Below are 22,241 nucleotides of genomic sequence, written 5' to 3' on the forward strand. Positions count from 1 at the left end.
TTACAGAACATGTCCTTATTACATCAACACTTTACAGAAAACCAACCTGGAGGAACACCCTCCTTACTTTCGATAGTATGCATCCTAGATACAGTTTCCCTGGTATCATTAAAAGTCAGTTTATTAGGCTAACTAGACTCTGCAAGGGTATTCATGATTTACACTTTGAAGCAGATCGCCTAGAACAACTCTTTAAGGAAAGAGGCTATGACTCAAGTTTAGTTAGCAACATTAAAAATAGTATTATAGGAAATATACAGACAGAAAATAAATCTGTTAGGACCAGAAAAAGAGAAGCTATGAATACTCAAACAACATTTGTAGCCGTAATTTTAAACTACACAAGTACCATAAATAATATTAAGAAAATCTTCCATAATAATTGGAAGGTTTTAATTATGGACCCATATATCAGGCTGATTGTAGGGGATAAACCCCACTTTATGTTTAAAAATAGCCTCAATCTCAAACGGCTATTGTGTAATGACAATCGCTTTATCCATTCAGTAGCTTCACCTATTAGTCGAAAGATAGGTACTTTCCCCTGCCATAGCTGTAATAGATGTAAGTTTATTTCTAAGATGCAAGAATTTCATCATCCTACTATGAACTACATCTTTCGACCAAGGTTTTTTGCAAATTGCTATACAAAAAAAACTTATTTATCTTGCTACATGTAAGAAATGTCAAGCTTTCTATGTTGGGCTTACTAAAAGATGTTTGAAAGACAGGATATATGGCCATTTATATGATATACAGAGAAAAAATGAATTGAATGCTTTAGCGAAACATATAATAGAATATCCTTCACATCAGTTTGACTTTAGAGTTTTAGAAATAGTCATAATTAATAAAAGAGGTGGTGATAATGTCTTATCTTTGAATAATAAAGAACTGAAATGGATTCTAAGATTGGGTGCTCATATACCCCCTGGTATCAATAGCTATATTTCTATCAAACCTGCTTTGGAAGCTAGATAAGCTATATATATATTATTGAATCTATTTTGAATATAATTTATTTCAACATTTATTTAAATATATTTTTACATACATACTTGTTCATGTCTATATGTTTCAATTTAAATTTATACATTTATATTTATTCAGAATTTATTTAGAATTTATTTATTAATTTTTATATATCATTTTCTATTTGTGTATTTTATATGTTCATATATGTTTCCACATATATTTTTACATGCATTTTTATATATATTTTATACATTTCCATTCTACCTGCTTAGAATGCATTTCATTTGAGCTATGGCTATGCATTATGTAGGTCTATGTATTAAACTAATTCATATGGTCTTGTTTTATAACAGACATCTATACAGTATTACTTTGATAATATATTTACATATAACTTCAAATAATGTACAAACTGCTTGTTCCACATAATTTTATTTATTCATTCATTCATCTATTTATTTATTTATTTACATATACACATTTTATAATAATAATATTTTCATAATAATAATATAATAACATTAGTTCTACTGAATTTTATTAATATTGTGTTATTGTATTTTTGTATAGAACATTCAATGTTCAATATTTATTTGGTAAGCATTTTGTTCTAGTTGCGTGTATGTTTTTAAGGAAATAACACACAATATAATACTGCTTGATTTTGACTGATACTGCATAAGCATAAGGTTTATTGGAAACACTTGAATACATTTCATTTGACTTAATTGATCAAGTACTTAATTATATAATTACACATATTAACTTTGGCGCCTTTTCACAGTGTTTCGCTATATAAATGGAAGTTTTAAATGTTTGTGTATTGTCTGATGAAGCGTAGTAGTTGCTACGCGAAAGCGCTCACACTCCAATAAAATTTTTTCTTCGTCTAATTTTTCCTGGACTACTGTCAATTTTTTGCTGAAAGCTGGTGCTGAATTATTTCATGTTGGTGAAATCGGACTTCTTGTTAAATATTCTAAGTGTTTTGTGGTGAGAGAACCTGGTTTTTACTACTACTAGTCTACATTTAATAATAAAATAGATTTTTATGAGGAAATTAACTTATTGTTTACATATAGGTGATATTACAGAAAATTTCCATGAAGGAGGGATTATTTTGTCACCCTAAATTATCCTAATAACATCACTAATTCTAAAATATTTAATAGAAACAGACTATATAATTAAATATTTAAACCATCTAACCATGGACTTTACAATTTTACCCTTTAAAAAAGCCCCTTTAACTTCTGTCAGAGTAATAGGCTTACTCAGCTGAGAAATTTGTTGTATATTTAGTTTACAAATAATATTTTTCTTTAAAACATTGTCAATTTGTAGTAAGTTTCAATGATCATTAGCCATTTTTGTGACCTATTACAGGGATCCATTAAAATTACCTAATGTATAGAGTTTGCCATTTTATTTACTTATTACAAATGTATATGTTCCTTTAGGATCATTAATGGATGCAATGATCTTAGGCATTACAGCGGATTTTCTCCAAAGTATAACAGCTTCCCTCATCTTTTTGTTAAAAGAAGCAGATAACATTTCATAACCTAAGTTATATAAATATTGTATATCTTTGTCTATCATTTGAGTCTCTTGTAAGAATATAATGCCACCTGTATTTAATTTTAGAATATCTCAATGATTTCCTTTTGTTGCCATTATTTAGTCCGTTTTAATTAATAGATAATATATTAAAACTATCTGCACTGTGAATTTAAAAAATACTTTTTAAAATCTATGACACACTCATCTACCATATTAATTTAAGTATATATACAACTCTAATGTATTCCTCTGACACTAGCCTGACATTTCAGATTTTTTAAAGTTTTCCTTTCTACAAACTAAACTACTACAATTAAAAAATAAAAACGAAGACAAGTCTACAACTATAGCTGTATATAATTCTAATAAAACACAATCTACAGTGGATACCAACGTTCCTAGTCTGCCTGTTGAATAGTCAAACTACTAAACTATCACTCTCTCTAGCAAATCCTAAAAATCAAAAACTAGACAAAACCTGCTGTGACTTACAAATAATTAATATAATATTCTATATAGGTCAAAATAATAAGAGACAATTAATTTAGTTATATATTTTGCCATTTAGATCTACCCCCCCCTATTGCTACATGCACATTTAATCATCATCTTGTTTTATTCCTAGACATTAAATTATCTAACAAATAGTATACAATATATCTATTTATATAATAGTAGTATAAATTATCCATTTAATATTCTTAAATTATTCATGCATTCAACATTATAATAAGTGGATCTCTAAGTAAATAAGTATAACAGAGTGGTACCTGAAGAGATAAAGACATATGTAAACTTAGAGGTTACAGGTAATCTTATCATACTAAACTATAATACAAAAGAGAGTTCAATGTGTGTGTGTGTGTATATATATATATATATATATATATATATATATATATATATAATTTCAAACACGTGCATATTTTCTAGCTCTAATGAAACCTCTGAATTTGTTTCAAAGTACATGTGCCTGTATTTCAAATTTCTGTAATACTCTTAACGCATCAAATACCAGAATATTAAAAAATGTTAACTTATTAAACTACTTCATAAAAATATGCACATTACTGAGGTTGAAGTGAATGCCTTGCTATTTCTGTAGTCAAAAAAGAATTGCAAATTGCAGTCTTACTGTATTAAAAAGGTGCAAAGTGTTTAATTTAAGTCTCATTCTCCTTTCCAAGATTCAATCAAAATGAATGTACTGATACAGGAATAAAACACTAATGTTTCAACTTTGACTTACGAAATTAATTATTTCAGGTAGTCTTAGTAAATCTTGTAACATTCAATATGCAAAAAGCTTCAAAGTTCACATGATCAAGCTTCTAATTTCAGCTTTCATATTCTTTTGAAATGTTTTGTATGCTAATCTATGTAAAGTATATGAGATTGTGTACATTCACATTTCTGTCATGTGCAGGTATATGCAATAGATATCTTTTTTAAAAGCAGTTTGTTAATTAAAAATATGTTTTGTCTTATTTCCCACTAGTATTCTGCCTTATTCTGTATGCCTTGTATTTTTAAAATCTCCCTTTAAATAAGTATTTTATCACCTGTCTATTAAATATTATAGTATGCCTACATATTTCTTAATTTACTGATACTGCTATTTCAGTAATCTTACATAATAATTATGTCATTCCTTGTGTAGATGCATATTCATAAGATGTTTACTCTTATTAATTCTAATAATTATAAGCATTCTGGACTATATATAAAAGGATTCCTGCTTATTTAATTTGAGTACACGTGTTTAGCTATTGTTAACTCCTGTTCTGATCTATGCTTTAAATGCTGAAATCTGAATCTGGCTACAGCATTTGAAAATGACAACTCACGGCATACAGCAGCTGCTAATTTTCTCTCTAAGTTTTCTCATTCTTCTTAGCTCTTTTAAGCTGTTCTAATCAGTAACAAACATCTAACTTTATATCAATTAATATGTACAAGTTAATATGTATAAAGATAATAACATTGCATCATAAGCTGTTAACATGTAAAATGTTAGCAAATTGTTATAGCATTATATATTATATGTTGTAACATTACTATAGTTTTTGTCTTACTAATTCTTCACTTCTAAGAAAAGAAAAGCGGTATTATTTTGAGTTGATTTCACACATATATACTTGAGGAAAAAAAGTTATTTTTCTTCTTTCGCAGACATCAGTGATGAAATTTTACCTAGATTTTCTTCAGCACAGCTCAAGGCAAAAAAATTGTAGCATTCTGAACAGATGAAACATTCTTGTGTTCTCAAGCTCTCTCAATGTGTCTGTTTCATAAATGACATGTGAAAGGAATGTGTTACACATGAACAAGGAAGAGAAAACGGCTAGTACTTTAACACTTCCAACTAGCATATTACTTAGATCTGACATTCATTAAACCCAGCAATGCACATACTAACTGGTGTTGAATAAATAAAATAAATTCTTAGCTTATATAACTTTAAAGTTATCAATTTTATTACTTATAATGACATTTTTTACAGAAAGTATATGTTTAACATTTAGAATCACACTTATAGGTTTAGTTAAGTCTTTCACTGTAAGTATAGTTAAACAGTAAAAGTAACCCTTCCTCATCATGAAAAAATGCTTTAGCTTAAAATATGCATACATACTTACATAAGTTTTGAGCCTTAATGTCCAGTCCATGCCTTTTACTCAAAATTCAAATGTATTGTTTTAGAAAATAACAGTCCAGCAAGTAGTCAATAAGAGTCATTTGTTTTTAGGCTTTTTAGTGTTGGAAGCAGTTTCCCAAGAATTCAACTCATCCTTTCTCTTCAGAAATATACTGTTCCATTCAATTTCTTCTGTATTAAGAATTTCATTGCTGTTAAAAAAATGGATGCCTCCTCCAGTGAGTTAAATATTTTGGCTTCTTCAGAAAGGAATGATTTGATCTTTGCAGGAAATACCAAAGTGGCTTTCATATTGTTCTTTTAAGTTCCTTGACCATGGGTGAACAGGATGTTCTTTTACTCATTACTTATTGGAATAGTCATTGTCAAATCTGACTACATGTTAACCTGTTTTCATAGGTGGGCTGGACCATGCTGAACTTAACTGTAATTGAGCATGGTAGTGAGTTTTCCTTCTTAGAATGTGATCTCAGGGATCTATGTGGTCTTTCAATTACAAAATATAAAGTTTCAGGTAGATTTAATGTTTTATGTAGCCAGGTAATTAAACAGTTTATTATACTGTCTCCCTCATACTTTTCATGTATACCATAAATTCTAATGTTATTTAATTTGTCTCTTTTCTAAATCATCAAGTTTTTCTATGAGGCAGTTATTTTGTTTTAAAAAAAAATTCAGTTTGAGACTCACCTTGAGTTACTCTGCTTCCATGATCATTCAAAGTCTCTTCCATACTGCTGATTGTGCCCCTTCATGTTTCATAATAGCTTCAACTCTTTCTGGACTCTAATTTAAAACAGTCGAGTTTTGTATAGAAAAAGCTCAGACTCAACTTATAAAAGTATAGCTGCAGTCGGCAGTCCGGACAGTATTCTCTCTCCAACTAGCTCCGTTTCCACCTCAGTAAAAAAGATAACTGTTCACCAAGTTGTAAAAAATGATAAATTACGATTTAATGACAGTTATTTGAACAAGTCCAGCTCAATAAATAAACAAGTAAAAATTAAGCGCTTTTTGTCTTCTTAATGTGAAGACTTCTTCAGATAAACCAGATTCTCCTACTACTCCTTTATAAGTAACTTCCTACTAAGTCACATGATACATATAATTCAATTAACGCTGTTTGTAATTAATTAAAAGTTTTAATCTATTAACCAATTATTTACATAACATTTGCTAATGCATTAACTTGTTATACTTGCATACCCAAGAACGGGTGTATGTATACGCAAAAGTACAAAACATTTTAATCACCTACACTTCACTTCGTACGTATAATACATCTATATACTATTTGTAAACCATTCAAAAATGTAGGCTAATAAACAAATGTTCCATAGCATTTTGCTAATGCATTGAACAGTTGCACTTTCATGCCCAAGGAAAAAAAAAAATTTGTATAAACACATAAATACAAAACATATATAATCCCTTTCACCTCCAGTGTCTTGCATTATGTGTTTTATGCTGTCCCTGCATCAAGTGCATCTATTCAAATTTTTTAGTCTCAAAATGCATAAAATGGAATAAATTTAATTTATGCCTGGATATAAACAGGCATTTGAGTTTAATTGCCACACTAGTTCTAATCTCTCTAGTAAAAGGCTGTCAGGTCCACCTCTTCCATCTGATCTAATTTGAACTATAACTCGGAACTTAAATGTATGTTCTGGATGTTCCATTATATGTCTTGCAAGAGCGTTCTCTGACTTCCTATGACTAATGCTGTACAAATGCTCATACACCCTTTCCCTTAATGTCCTAATAGTTTTCCCTATATAGAAAACATGGCATTGTTGACATTTAGCTAACTACACTATCATTTTAGACTGACAGTTGAATTTGTCTTTAGTGTAATATTTTTTTGTTTCGTACATGGAACATCTGCCCTGTTTCCATATGTTTGCAAAAATTGCACATCAGACATTTAGTCATACCCGGGTTCCTAATGAAACTATGAGGCTGGTTTTCAAAAATGTTTTTAACATTTCTTCCCTTCTTAAAAATTATCTGGGGTGGTTTTACAAGCTTTTTTTTCCAGTAAAGGGGTCATTTTCTAGAATTTCCCAATTCTTGTATAAGGTGTCTTTCAATTCCTTTGCATTAATGCTGTATGGTGTAATGAAACTATAACTTATAAAGTTATATTTTCTGATGGTATCTCTATTTTCCATAGTTCCATTACCCATACAGTTGATATCTTGTTCAAAGCATAGAAAGGGTCTATATATCCCCCTGTTTCTCTTGTTGATTTCGTCAATCAGACTGCACACAAGATCCTGTGGATAACCCCTATTGAGGAACATTATTTCAAGCTTTTGACATTCAATCTGAAAGTCAGTTTCAAGGCTAGTCATTCTAGCAGCTCTTACTAGCTGTCCTTTCACCACTGATCTTTTTTGTTGATACGGATGACAGCTGGTAAAATGTAAGAAGTGGTTGGAATAGGTTTCCTTTCTAAAAATGGTACTAACATACCTATTGTTACTATTATCTGTTCTTAACTCAATGTCTAAAAATGAAATCTTATTTTCCCCATAACTTGATGTAAAACTCAAAAAGTTGGTAGTACTATTGAGATAGTCAAGTAGATCAAAAGCTTTTCTTTTATCACCTTTTAAAATGACAAAAATGTCATCCAAAAATCTTGTGTAGTAATAAAGTTGTTCCTTGATGTAGGGGTTCTTCCAAACATGTTCATCTTCCCAGTGTGCCATGACTAAATTAGAGAAACTCACCCCATAGCGGGGACCCCATAGCGACTCCTACTTTTTGCAAGTAGAAGACATTGTCAAACATGATGTAATTGTTGGATAAAATATCATGCAACAATTCTTCAACTAAGCCAATTTCCCCACTGGGGGCTCCCAAGTTCTTTAATTTATTAGAAACCCATTCAATCTCTTCTTAATGGGGGATTGATGTGTACAAATCTTTTACATCAATTGTCATGAAGTTAAATTCACTTTTAAATTCCAGTTAGTTAATTTCCTTCAAGAATGACCATGAATCCTTACAAATTTGGTTCTCTTGCCTGATGTATTTTTTCAATATAGAGACTCACCTTGAGTTACTCTGCTTCCATGATCATTCAAAGTCTCTTCCATACTGCTGATTGTGCCCCTTCATGTTTCATTATAGCTTCAACTCTTTCTGAACTCTAATTTAAAACAGTCGAGTTTTGTATAGAGCTTGTTTATTTTAAGTAGTATATCTTGTATACTAGATAATATTGAGTGAATGTCTTTTCAACACAGAATCCCAGGTACCATTTCTTAACTGACTCATGTTGAAGTCTCTTATCTTGTAACCATTTGAAATTCTGACAGAAAAAAATATTGATTTTCATGAGCATGAAGCTATAAATCTTTTCTCTGACTATTATTGAGTAGAATTAGTTATTAGTGAGTAAAGTTAGATGAAAGTATCTTCAAATTTTAATATTTTGATTATAATTTTTATGAGAGAAAAGTTTTCATTCACAGAACTTTCACCAGTTGCTGTTGTCAGTCAATCATCTTGGCTACTCATACAACTTTTTTCTTGTTTTTAAAAGGTGCACCAAATGAATATCTCAGTACCTACTATCCAGATATACAAACTTGTATTTAAATACAATTGTTTGCATTACACAGCTAAGTCTGTTTTTCATTTACATTTTAAGCCTTTCCAAGATATATGTTCTGAGGTTTAGTGGGAATTAAAAAAAAAATTTGGAGATTAAGAAATGCAAGAAGGGTACATAACATTTACTAAAAACCTGTTTGATAACCGCAAAGGTCACTTTGGAGCAACTACAGCACAAATATATTGCCACTAGTGGACAAAGACAGCAGTTTTCTCACCCCAGGGCCTTCTTTAGAGGATTTAACCCAGTAGGCAAGGACTGGCATCAGATTTCCAACTTAGGACATGAGGGGGGTTGGTTCAACAAGTATCTCAGCATAGGAATAACAGGAAGAACTGTGACACATTAAATGTAGCTATTTTTAAAATTGGATACAGGACACATCTAATAAGGCAGTGAATAAAGAAACAACTGAATAGAGAAGGCACAACCTCACAAAACTGCTATTCTAATGACCAAAAAAATGAGCTGGAGGGGAAAGTATATTTAAAAGTTTAATGCGGGTCTACTAAAATATTTTTCGGACTCATGCACATTCATCTATTAGAAAAAAACTAAGAAGCACAACAAACTGGAGAACTGTAATCCAAGCCAGATGGATAAAAAGAAGAAACCAGCAGAATGTTTAAAGATTTATTTTGTTAGCGCTTTCATTCACAAAATATGTGAAATTCTTCAGACAAAGAATACTTGTTTCACTAAAATTAAAATTTAAATAAAACTAGTACAATGACATCACATCCTTTCCACTGAGCCCTCATAAGTTTTAAAGGTATATATGCCAATTTATAAATTCACACAAACCCATGTATAAAAAACAGCCAGATTCTACTGTTAAAAAACAAACCCTTCAAAGGGAGTCTATATTAAAAAATATATATGAACAATAGAAAACATAACTGCATATGTATGCAAGAAAAACAAACTGTATGTGGATGTACATAAAAGTAATTATTTATGTACAAAAAAATCACCTGTCAAGTGATTTTAGTTTTAAAATACATTTTAAATTATTGTGATCATGCAAACCAGGATGAACACAAGCACTGAGTTTCAGCTGCCACAAACATTCCTTCTTCTAACTTCAACGACCAAGAGCCACCCTTTATATCCTTCTTTGCTTGCTCAATGACAAAGAATAAAAAGGTATGCCCTGGGTTTGCGAAAGTGTGCCTGGCCAGTGCATTCTTTAAATTTGACTCCGCTATTTCATACTGGAGTTCATAAATGTGCTGCCTCAAGTCTCTATCATTTTTTTCCTATGTAGAAACAACAACATAATTGGCACCTAGTTAAGTAAACAACACCATCCAGGACAGAGTTGCAGACACTTAAATTGAACCAGGTCAGGGTCATGAAAACTGATAAGGTGGGAGGCCTGGTCTTCATGGATGAGGGCAATTACATATGTAGGGTGAAGTGTATCTTGGAGACTGATGCGTATGTTAAAGCCTCTTTAAACGAGATCAGTGGAGCACATTGTGGAATTAGAGGCTTATTGAATGACTTGTTTATTGAGGCTAGCATCAATATAGATATCTACAATTATCTAGACATTGCATCCCCCCAGACTCCAACTATTTTAGGTAATCCGAAAATCCATAAAGACCTAACCGACCCCCCCCCATGCTCTATAGTGAATGGTAGATGGTTCATCACCTACGCCTGTGCTAAATTTGTTGACCTGAAGTTAAAGAAGTACTTGTTGAATGAGACACAAATTTGCTGTGATTCATGAAATTTCTTAGAGGCACTTAATCTCTTGCAATTTGATGAATCTTACAATTTTTTTGACTTTTGACATTAAGGATCTCTACAAAAAAAAAAAAAAAAAAAAAAAAAAAAATAGCACTATATGTTTTTTATTACTTGATCTAGACTAATATGTATGCATTAGTGCTCACTGTCTGTGTCACAGGCATTTATTGTAAATGTTTAATTTCTATAACCTTGCTTTAATCTGAGGGCCTCCACTGAAAATGGAAATTATCCAGCTGGATCAACAAATGTAAAATAAAAAATAAAATAAAATAAAATACACAGTTATTCCACAACATTTAGACATAAGTTGGGTCAGGGAACACCTACACATGAAAGGTACCAATAATGATGAGAAATACCTGGTGGAATTCCTCTTGGACATTATTTTGTCCAATAACTAAGACCGGGGTGACTTTGGGGTCACCTTGTGGAGGGAGTTTTGCCAACTGTGTGCTGGCACATTGGGGGTCTGAATATCTATTCAAAGATGAAATGTTTAAAAGCAGGGTACATTGGTATACCCATTACCTTGATAATATTTTTGTAATTTTTAAAGGCAGGTATACAACAGCTCAGCAGTTTGTTAATCAGATCTCTACCTTCACCACCTTTTTGAAATTCACCTTTAATTTTGCATCTCACTCAGTTCCTTTTTTGGATGTTTTACTATCTAAGGACATACCCAATAAGGAGTATGTGGCTAAGATATATAGAAAACCCACATACTCAAATGCATTTCTGCATTTTGAGAGCTCACACCCCTTACACCAAAAGAAGGCAATCATCAAAGGACAACCTGTAAGGCCAGCTAGGATATCCTCTTTGGAAACTACCTTTCATGAAAAATGCAATTTACTAAGGAATATGTTTCTGAAGAAGGTTTATCCCCCTCAGCCGGTAGACCAGTTTATAGCTGAAATCACTATCAAGAGAGAAATTAGGGTGTTTAAACCTATCTTGTATGCAGGGCAATGGAGACTACCTATGGCCATGTCTGATAATGGGTTACTAGCTTGAATGTAGAACAGAGTTCTAATGAAACTGACTTTACTACCAGTTTTATTACTTCTTTTTCCATTGATGGTCAAGCCTTATGTGATATTACGAAACACCTGGCAATGATCAGTGAAGACACAACTACAAAGCTTAGACTAGGAGACGTCCCTAAGGTGGTTTTCAAGAGAGATCAAACCTTAAAGATGGTTTTGGAAAGACTTAAAGATTTGTATATCCCAAGTGGTGGTATGTATAAATGGTGGAGATGCACAAGTTGTAAATTTATTGACAAGGCCAATTGGTTTAACATCAATAAAACTAAATACACCATCCTTGCAAACTATAACTGTGACACCACTGGTGGTGTTTACTTAGCTAGGTGCCAATTATGTTGTGGTTTCTACATAGGCAAAACTGAAAGATACTTGAGGCCGCACATTTACAAACACCAGCAGGAAACAGCAAATTCAAACTTTAACAATGCACAGGCCAGGCACACTGTCACAAACCCAGGGCATACCTTTTTATTCTTGGTCATTGAGCAAGAAAAGAAGGATGTGTAAGGGATGGCCCCTGATCATTGAAGTTAGAGGAAAGGGAATGTTTGCAGCAGGTGAAACTCAATGCTTGGTTTGAATGATCACAGTAATTTAAAATGTATTTTAAAACTAAAATCACTTGACAGGTGTTTTTTTGTACGTAAATAATTTTATGTGCATCCATATACAGTTTTTTTTTTCTTGCATACATATGCAGTATGTTTCCTGTTGTTCATATATATTTTTTAATTTTGACTCCCTTTGAAGGGTTTGTTTTTTTACAGTTGATTGTAGCTGTTTTTTAGACATGGGTTTGTGTGGATTTATAAATTGGCATATATACCTTTAAAATGCATGAAGGCTCAGAGGAAAGGATCTGATGTCATTGTACTAGTTTTATTTAAATTTTAGTGAAACAAGTATTCTTTGTCTGAAGAAGTTCACATATCTTGTGAATGAAAGTGTTAACGAAATAAATATTTAAAAGTTCTGCTGGTTTCTTCTTTTTAGTCATCTAGCTTGGATCACATTCATTTATGAATAAAAAAAAATAACAGTACTATCTCTGAGTAAGAGAAATTGGTATCCCATTTCCCTGATGTAGATAGATGCTAAGAACCTAATTGGTAGATCCTAGCAATTTTTATGGGTATCTGTTCTAACACAGGTGCAAAAGCTAGACGTGCACTGTGATATCACAAAATGCATTTAATTCTGTGAGATGAGCCTTCATGAAAGCAATGCTGGATTTATGGGAAATTTGGGTCAAAATTTTTAATCTGTGTAAAGGCTTTATTTGCAATTCCCAAATTTGATATCTTAATCACTGGGGAGATATTCAATAAGGGATTTTTAAAAGTTAAGTCAGTAATGCCCCTTATCCACAGGTCTGTTTGATAATGCAGTCACCGGCCTGCAAAGTGAGAAGCTTACAAAAAAAACTGGAAGACTAAGGAAAGGAAGCTCATTTTCCTTATGATTAATATTAATTGTATATTGCTGGAGGACTGAGTTGATCAATTCTTGGAACCACTATTGGATATATTTAAGGAATTTGTACTTAAATCTGAATAGTGCTGCAGTGAGACCAAATAATTATTGGTTTGCTTAGGGGATATTAAGGTAAAAGGTGGATATGGGCCAGTTAAAGGAGAACTGCACCCACAGACTCAAAAAACCTGTTTATTTCATCATGGTTTGGTGTTTTCTACATTTTAACACCACTATGGGACTGTTTACATGTTTTAAAATATTTTTATATGTAATTTACAAGTCTGACCACATGAGGTCTGGCATCTTGAAGTAATTCTGATTATTTACTCTGCCTCTAGGTATCCCACAATGCAGTGCTTGTCTGTAAAAAAATTGTATCATGCAGCCTCTTTCTTCTTAAAGCGCCTGTCACTGCATTGATTTTACATGCATACACTGCTATCTGTCAGTTTTATGTAAATTTCATGCCATTCAATGACTACTTAAAGCACAAACAGTCCAAATGCCAAAGAACAGACTTTCAAAGTGTTTTTACTGCTGCTTCTTTTTAGAATGGCTAAAGTGCAATCTTTTGTGAAGCCTGAATTGTACTAGTTTGACTCATCTCCCATCCCACTTCACACCTAGCTTCCCTAGCTGTCAAAGTGCTAAGGATAATTTGAACTGTTACCTGCTGTGATTAGCAGCTCACAGCAGGAGGCTTGACTCATGTACTGCTTCCTTGTTCTAACCTTTACTTTCTCTGTGGGTAGGGGAAAGACCAGGGAGCTGTGACATCTTAGCATGGGTGGGTTTTTAGGATGGTCAAAGTAATGTCAGTTCGGGAAGGGAATTGGACAGAAAACTACCTGTATTCACTGGCCTTGATGACATCAATGAATTGGAGACTGCAGCAAACTTTTCCAGGGCAGCATAAAAGTTTTTTGAAAGTGAAACTGCCACAGTGCGGCAAGGTACTGTTCAAGTCGAGAGAAACAATCGATTTAAAATATTTTAAATGCTATATTGTTTATTCATAGTAGGGATAGTAAATAGAGAGAAAAAGGACAAAGAAGTTGAGCATTTACTAATAGAATCCCATTGATGTCATTTAAGGAAAAGATTGCTCCAAAATACTTAGGTTTGGAAGTGGGAAATAACTTGTATATGTGAAACAATAGATGGGAACTTAACATACTTAAAAATAAAATCCAAACCATGCTAACAATAGCCTTACTGAAACTTAGCACCTTAACAGGGAATATAGCAGTTGTAAAAACAATAGTATTACCTCATATGCTAAACTTGTTCAGAAGCCTTGCCATTCTATACCAGCCACTCATTAATGCTGTGGATTCAGGATACCACTGACAATTTTTTCTTAGTTTAAAAGGGGAGGTGCATTGTTAAAGATAAGGCCTATATTTCACTCTTGTTCAGGGACTGGAGGTTGCCTGTTAGGTACACATATTGACTAGCATTCAACATAGAAACTAGCTGAAAAACACCGAAACTGAAAAAACACAGAAACTGTAAGGGTAGATCCAACGGCTTGAAAATACGGACACCAAATATTAGCGCTTTCATTCACTTTTATTTCCTTGTGAACTTCTTCAGAAATGATAACACTCCACTCACATCCTTTTTTATATATACAAATTAATTAATCACATGATAAATGATCTCATAAAATAGATGGGTTAATTGATCTCTTAAAAAACACTACAATAAAATATGATTATATCTAAAACAAGAAACTTAATATAACAAATTATTATGATGATATATATATATATATATATATATATATATATATATATATATATATATACTTGTTACATTTAATACTGTTTCATTTGTAAAAAACACTTTAAATTGATTGTTTCGTTTAAGCCAAGAGCAAATGCTGCTCCTAAATGTAGTTGCCAAAGGGATTCTTTACATTCTAAAATGACTTTAACATCACCAATAAATGCCCCTGATGGAACACAATCCATTACAGAAAAAATAAATTTCTTGAAATCTTTACAAAGCAAAGAATGTTTAGCCAAAGCATTAACTGAATCGTTTTTCTTTATGGCTAAAAGATGTTCACTAATCCTTTTTCTAAGGCATCTTGTAGTCATGCCTATATAGAAACTAGGACACGTTGAACACTGAGCAATGTAAACCACCTTATCGGTACTGCATGTATAATAACTTTTGGACCAATATGTTTTGTTTAGGTGTGAAACATATATTGAAGAAGAATTACTTATAAACCTGCACTGTCTGCAGGCATTACATGCATAGGTACCCTTAGCTAAAATTCTTGGACCTTTATTTTCATTTCCTACTTTATTTGTCCATTCTAACATGTTTTTAATATTTTTTGTTTTTTAAAAAACAAATTTAGGTCCTTCACCTATAATATTTGTCAATTCCTGATTTCCTAAAAAAATTTTCCAATTATCCACTATTATCTTTTTTATACACCACATTTCATTTGTAATAGGCAAAACAAAAGCAGAAAAAAATTCCTTGTCAGGGCAATTGACTCTTCCATTATCAGTTGTCCCAAAATTGGATAAATGAAAGCACAAAATGGGGCAAGCTTTGTCTTTTCTGAGTGCTATCACTTCATTAGCTATAATTTGTAACTATGCTGAGTCATAGCCCCTGGAAATAAAAAACTTTTTAATAATCTCCAGTTCTTGAAAAAAACATAGCATCCTGTGATGTAAGCCTACTAAGCCTAATAATTTGTCCCTTCACTACTCCTTTTTTCATATGAAATGGATGTAAACTAGTTTTGTGTAAATAGTGATTAGCAAATGTTGCTTTTCTATATATACTGCTAATAAATTGCTTTGTGATGTTGTCATAAGTTAGATGCAAATCTAGGAAATTGATACTCTCCCCATATTCACCTAAGGTGAACTTGAGGAACACAGTAGTACTGTTTAAGTGTTCTACAAATTTTTCAAAATCTTCACGAGTACCATGCCAGAGAAAGAATAAATCATCTATATATCGATGATAGAATAAAATATTATCTCTAAAAGTGTTATTATTATCAAGAAATTCATTTTCCCGTTTTGCCATCACAAGATTGGCATATGCTGGAGCTAACTTAGCTCCCATTGCCACTCCAGCAATTTGTTTGTAAAATGACTTATTAAAGGTAAAAAAAAATTATTGTCAAGTACCAACTCCATCAGGGTACAAATTGTATTGATTTTAGTAGTACTAAAAATATTTTTATCAGTTAAGTAATCTCTCAAAAAATCAATACCTATTTCTTGATCTATACATGTATATAAAGGAACTACATCTAGGGAAGCAAAGCTAAAACACTTTCCTCTAGTATCAAATTCACGTAGTAAATCTAATAAATGCCAAGAATCTCTAAGGTAGTATTTAGATGCTTGCATAACAGGGTTGATAAAATAATTTAACCAGGTGGAAATAGGCTCAGTTTTAGAATTATGTGCCGAAATAATAGGTCTAAAAGGTGGATTCTGGCTGTCTTTTTGTATTTTGGGAATACCAAAGAGATGAGCCATTTGAGGATGTGGAACTGTTAAATAGGTGTAACTCTGATGGTCTAATTCTTCTTGACAAAACATATCAAATAGGCATGTGTCTATTTTCATAAAACTTTGTAGGATAAAACTCATTTCAACTGTTTTATATGTTTTGTCAACAGTCAACATCTCCTCCATATTCTTATTATAAGTGTCGACATCCATAATGACTATTTTTCCACCATTGTCGGCCTTCATAACTCTTACTTCCCTGTTTTCTTTAAGAGTCTTAAAAGCTTCTAATTCAGAAGCTTCTAAATTAATGACTTCCTTGTTAGGTTTAATAGCTCTAAAACCTGCCTCACAGATATTTTGAAATACTTGCAATGTACCCATAAGTGGTGGATTAAAGGTACTTGTTTTCTTAGGACCTAGATTAAAATCCTGGTGGTGGATATCATGCAAAATATATCTTAAATTCAATTTTCTTAGAGGTAGCCTAAAATCAACCAAAGTATTAGCAATGTTAAAGGAATTTCCAGGAATAAAAGAGAATCCCTTCTTTAAAACTTGTATAGTGGGTTGGGAAAGAACAAGGCTTGATAAATTGTGAATCTGAAGATCATACTCAGAAACTACCACTTTTTCTTGCTCCTGGTCTTTCCTTTCCCCTTGTTCTGAGCTACTTTGGACCAAGTAGGCCCTCTTTTGTTCCCCTGCTTGTCGACCAAAAAAGGAACACCATTATTTGAAGCATTGGTCCCTTCATTGTTGTTTGAATTACAAGCTTCGGTGTTGGTATTATTATTATGCATATTAGGCCTTTCTCCATTAGATACCACCCCATTATTATTGTTTGTAAAAGAAACAGATGAACTGTTATGAACCTCATTACTATTAACATTAGATGTAAAAGAGTTATTGTTTCTATTCATTGTTTCTACTTTGTTCGTTTCAGTGGTGACATCTGTACTTTTTTTTACAAAATAAGCACTTTTATTGGCATAGGCTACAATATCTCATTTGAGCTTTTTCTGTTTCCTTGCTATTATAGTAGCCCTCTGCCTGTCTGCTTTTGCTGCAATTCCACAATATAAATTATTGAATGAAGAAAAACAAGAACAATTCTTGATATTCCTGTCTAAATCATTCATTTTGTTCTTCACTTCTTCAATTTGCTTAACATAATGCTCAACCAACAATTTCATAAGTAGTATACCAAAATTGTCAAACAAATCTACAAGTTTGTGGTATAGGCTGTCACCAAAAATAACACAGTTAGGAAATTTGTTAGTTCTTAAACCTTGCGGAACACATTTCCTTTTAACACATTCAGTTAAATAACTTATTTCAATGTCCGACATCACATACTTCAAAGTCAATTTTTTGAGTTCATATATAGTCTGTTTGCAAGTTTTTTGCTCGAAAAAAGAGCCAGAAGCTGTTTCATCACTTACGCTGCTATTTGTCTCTGTTTGGACTATCTCAGCAAAAGGATTGTTCTTAGTCTGTAGAATATAATCCAAAACGCCATTCGGACTAACTGGCGGCTCTTCAGACCGCGTCTCGCTGATTTGAATGTCTATTGTAGCATTGATTATCTTCCGACTTTGCCCGGAAACAAGTTGTCCCTCTGAGGATCCGCCGCTACCGATAGCTGCACCTTCAAATCCCTTTTGAATTGCAGTGGTAATGATGCTCGTGATTTGCTCTGAAAACAGAGCAAAACTATCTGGAACTGAGTGAGTGGATAAATTTAAAAGTGTGTCCTGTGACATACTTAAAAGCCAAGGATAAACTACAAACAGGACAAAAAAGTTCTATAAGTAGAAAATAGCTGAAAAACACCGAAACTGAAAAAACACAGAAACTGTAAGGTTAGATCCAACGGCTTGAAAATACGGACACCAAATATTAGCGCTTTCATTCACTTTTATTTCCTTGTGAACTTCTTCAATCCTTTTTTATATATACAAATTAATTAATCACATGATAAATGATCTCATAAAATAGATGGGTTAATTGATTCTCTTAAAAAACACTACAATAAAATATAATTATATCTAAAACAAGAAACTAAATATAAAAAATTATTATGAAGATAAATATATATATATATATACTTGTAAATTTAATACTGTTTCATTTGTAAAAAACACTTTAAATTGATTGTTTCGTTTAAGCCAGGAGCAAATTCTGCTCCTAAATGTAGTTGCCAAAGGGATTCTTTACATTCTAAAATGACTTTAACATCACCAATAAATGCCCCTAATGGAACACAATCCATTACAGAAAAAATAAATTTCTTGAAATCTTTACAAAGCAAAGAATGTTTCATATTTTATTGTAGTGTTTTTTAAGAGAATCAATTAACCCATCTATTTTATGAGATCATTTATCATGTGATTAATTAATTTGTATATATAAAAAAGGATGTGAGTGGAGTGTTATCATTTCTGAAGAAGTTCACAAGGAAATAAAAGTGAATGAAAGCGCTAATATTTGGTGCCCGTTGGATCTACCCTTGCAGTTTCTGTGTTTTAGCATTCAACATAGGTCAACTAATAATAAGAGGGATCAAGGAAAAAGCAGTGTTAAAACATGTTAATTTACAATACTAACATAAAGATAGCTCTAAGATCTTGGCACCAAAAATGAAATGTAGTTCTAATCAGAAGGACAGCCTCAAATGGGAGAATGCAAACAGGATGACATCCAGGAAAATGGCAAGCTAAATTATGCCATCGTGTTGGCACCCCCTTCCCCTATATGAGTCAACTCCACTTGAATAGACCTACATTTTATTTTTAAAAACTTGGGACTAGAACTTTTCAGAAAAATATAAAGTACAGCAACAGAAGACAGTAAAAAGATTTGAATGCATGCATTCGAGCCAATACACAGTGTACAGTCAGTGGTGCCCTAACCTAATAATAAAGAACTGATACTCTCAGAAGGTCAGTGAACTTTTAAACTGAGGCACCCAATTTGCACCATTACAAAAATGGACCACAATCAGAAAAGGATGCTGTAGCATTTAACAGTAGGTGATACAAGTTGATAACCACTTAGCATGAAGTTAAAAATGGACATAAGGTTGGAAATGCATGTCAGTGTAATAAGAAATGTTCCAAAATCATTCTGCATATTTAACTTAATTTCTTGATTTTCTTGATTGAGGGATAATGCATTATTACTATTATTAATTTTGGAAGCCAGATAATGTGTTACAGACTGACACACACAGCCTTTGCACACAATACACACTAAAACAGCATTCTGAAAAGTATCTTACCTGTAGAAAAAAAAACAATTCCCTGAGATTTTTTGTTTTGCTCTTCAAGAAATTCATATTCATTTTCACATTATTATAAAAAGGAAACATTTTAGTAATGAAAACATTAAGCTGCGTTATTTCATTATTAGATAAATGAACATACACTATGTGAGAAGTCAATAGCTATATTTAAAAAATGTGAGACCAGATGCACCATTTCATTGAATTGTAGTGATCTAGGAATATTTTTCATTTCCATATTATACAGAGTTACAATGCAGGTATGAGTGGGATTTACTTTAGAGGAGTGTCTTATTCCTAGACAAGTGATGTGTGCCTGAGAGACAGTAATTTCTTAGAGATATGGGGTCTCTGTGCATAAAGCAGTACAGTTAAATAGATATGTTTTACACATTGACTAGCACTGGTCCAAGTAAAGAACCATATCATTTAAAAGAAGCCTAGTGCTGTGCTGCTACATGACTGGAGCAGCACTATAGTAGGGTGTTTGCCTGACTTGATGGGCATTACAATTAAGGCAGGCTAGCGTGGCAGACTCAATACTCCCTCTTGTATACATTGTAGAATGGTATCACTGTATCTCATACATCTGAGGCTCAGAGGTTAACAAAGCCAGCCATCATTCACCAGGGTGCCTGATATAATGAACCATTTGCTCCACTGGTGACCCAGTGGGTTGGGTCTTCCAGTCACATGAATCTACAAATCATGTCTGAAGTTGCTCCACTTTGGTACTATGTGCATCCATTACCAATGAACCCTGGCAGCCATTAGCCTGTACAGCTGATGGCAAGAAACCAGGGCAGCCCTCTCTGGAGAGCTTTCAGAAGAGTTGTGTTTGCCCCTTCCTGAGAAAAGGCCACAGGGGGGTACCAGTGAGCCCTTCATGTCACCTCCAATAAGAGAGTCATTTTCCACCTACAGAAAGGCAACACTGGAATGCACTGATGACCCAGGAATGGAAGCATCATGACAGTGAGTGTGGTAGAAGTACAACACAGTGGGAAAGTTATTACTCTTATATGTACAGTGGACTAGCACATATGTCATCTACACTCAGCTGCATGGAGAGTCTCACACACCTTTGCAAATTCCAGCAATATTTAGCTATCCATCCACCTTCAGTGTACACCTAAGTAGTCATTTAAAGCAGGTTAGATAGAGTAAGACTATAACAGAACTAAAAAAATGGTTACAGTACATTGTTGGGTCTCACTTTCTAATCTCTGCCACTGATGATGCAGGTCAGGATGGCAGAACTTCAGATCAGTGTTCAAGTTCTTGTACTACTCACCAGTATTGTTAACTGGAATTGGTAATACCTGTGTCACTGCTCACCATACTGCTAATCTCATGCCAGGCATCTACCTTTTGCAAAGTATATCATATTGCCTTAGAAGGCAGTCCTGGAAGTTCCTTTGTATGAAAAACAAGAAATTATTGTTGTCCCTGGCTCACCACTCAGGTCCACTCAAGTAGCAAAATGGTAGTACTGTATTCATGTAGTAACGTATTGCACTGTGGTGCTTCTGTATATCCATTGCACTCCACCAAGGTGCTAAGAAAGGATATCACAATGTGCTACTGCTCTGCGGGTGTACACATCCTCTCTACATGAGCAGACTGTCTGCATGCATTGTATTCACCCCCATGTGAATGGTTACTGCCAGTATTTCAGTACAACATGAGGCACTATGGCAATGTTTCAGAAACAGCAGTACAAAGCAGCCTCATTAACAAAACCATCATGATACTTAGCCTTTCTTAGCATGATAAAGTGTCACCATCATTTTGCACAGCACAGCTCATTACCATAAAACTGTGGAATAGATGACATTTAGTATCGGTAAAGATTCTGTAGACTTGCAGATTTACACAGTTAAGAATAGCCCTACCCTCAGCAAGAACAAAAAATATTTTGATGAATGTCTGTTACACTGAAGTAAATGTGCTGAACACATAACTAAGAAATCCTGTTACTGGTATGATACTGCAACATCAGCCTGTGGTCATGTGCAATTGGCAACTGTTTACAGCAGAAGTTTTTAAAAGGACATAAAATGGAGGCTTTGGGTTCCTGGGCACATGTTGAGACATGGCTACAGTATGTAGTTGGGAAGGTTGTACATAACACTAATTACAGCTGATAAACATTTGAATGTTATCATTTCCATTCACCTTGTGCTTATTTGCAATGTTTTCCTCATTTAAATCTCCCATGCGGTACTCTTTTGCCATGTTTGCAGCTTTGCTATTTGTGTCTTAGAACCACTCACACCCTACACATTGTGGCTTCCCTTTCTAAATTATACTGCACAATGCACTAAACATCTAAGAATCTGAC

At 33.0% G+C, this 22,241-nt stretch overlaps 1 protein-coding gene across 1 annotated transcript in view; it reads left to right on the top strand.

Moving 5' to 3' along the window:
- Positions 1-22,241, top strand: part of CTNNA3 (catenin alpha 3) — a 2,496,777-nt gene that overhangs the window by 1,781,298 nt on the left and 693,238 nt on the right. The window lies entirely within an intron of this gene.

The sequence above is a fragment of the Protopterus annectens genome, chromosome 14.part0 (genome assembly GCF_019279795.1).
Source record: "Protopterus annectens isolate FY-2018-M chromosome 14.part0, PAN1.0, whole genome shotgun sequence".
Lineage (NCBI taxonomy): Eukaryota > Metazoa > Chordata > Ceratodontiformes > Protopteridae > Protopterus > Protopterus annectens.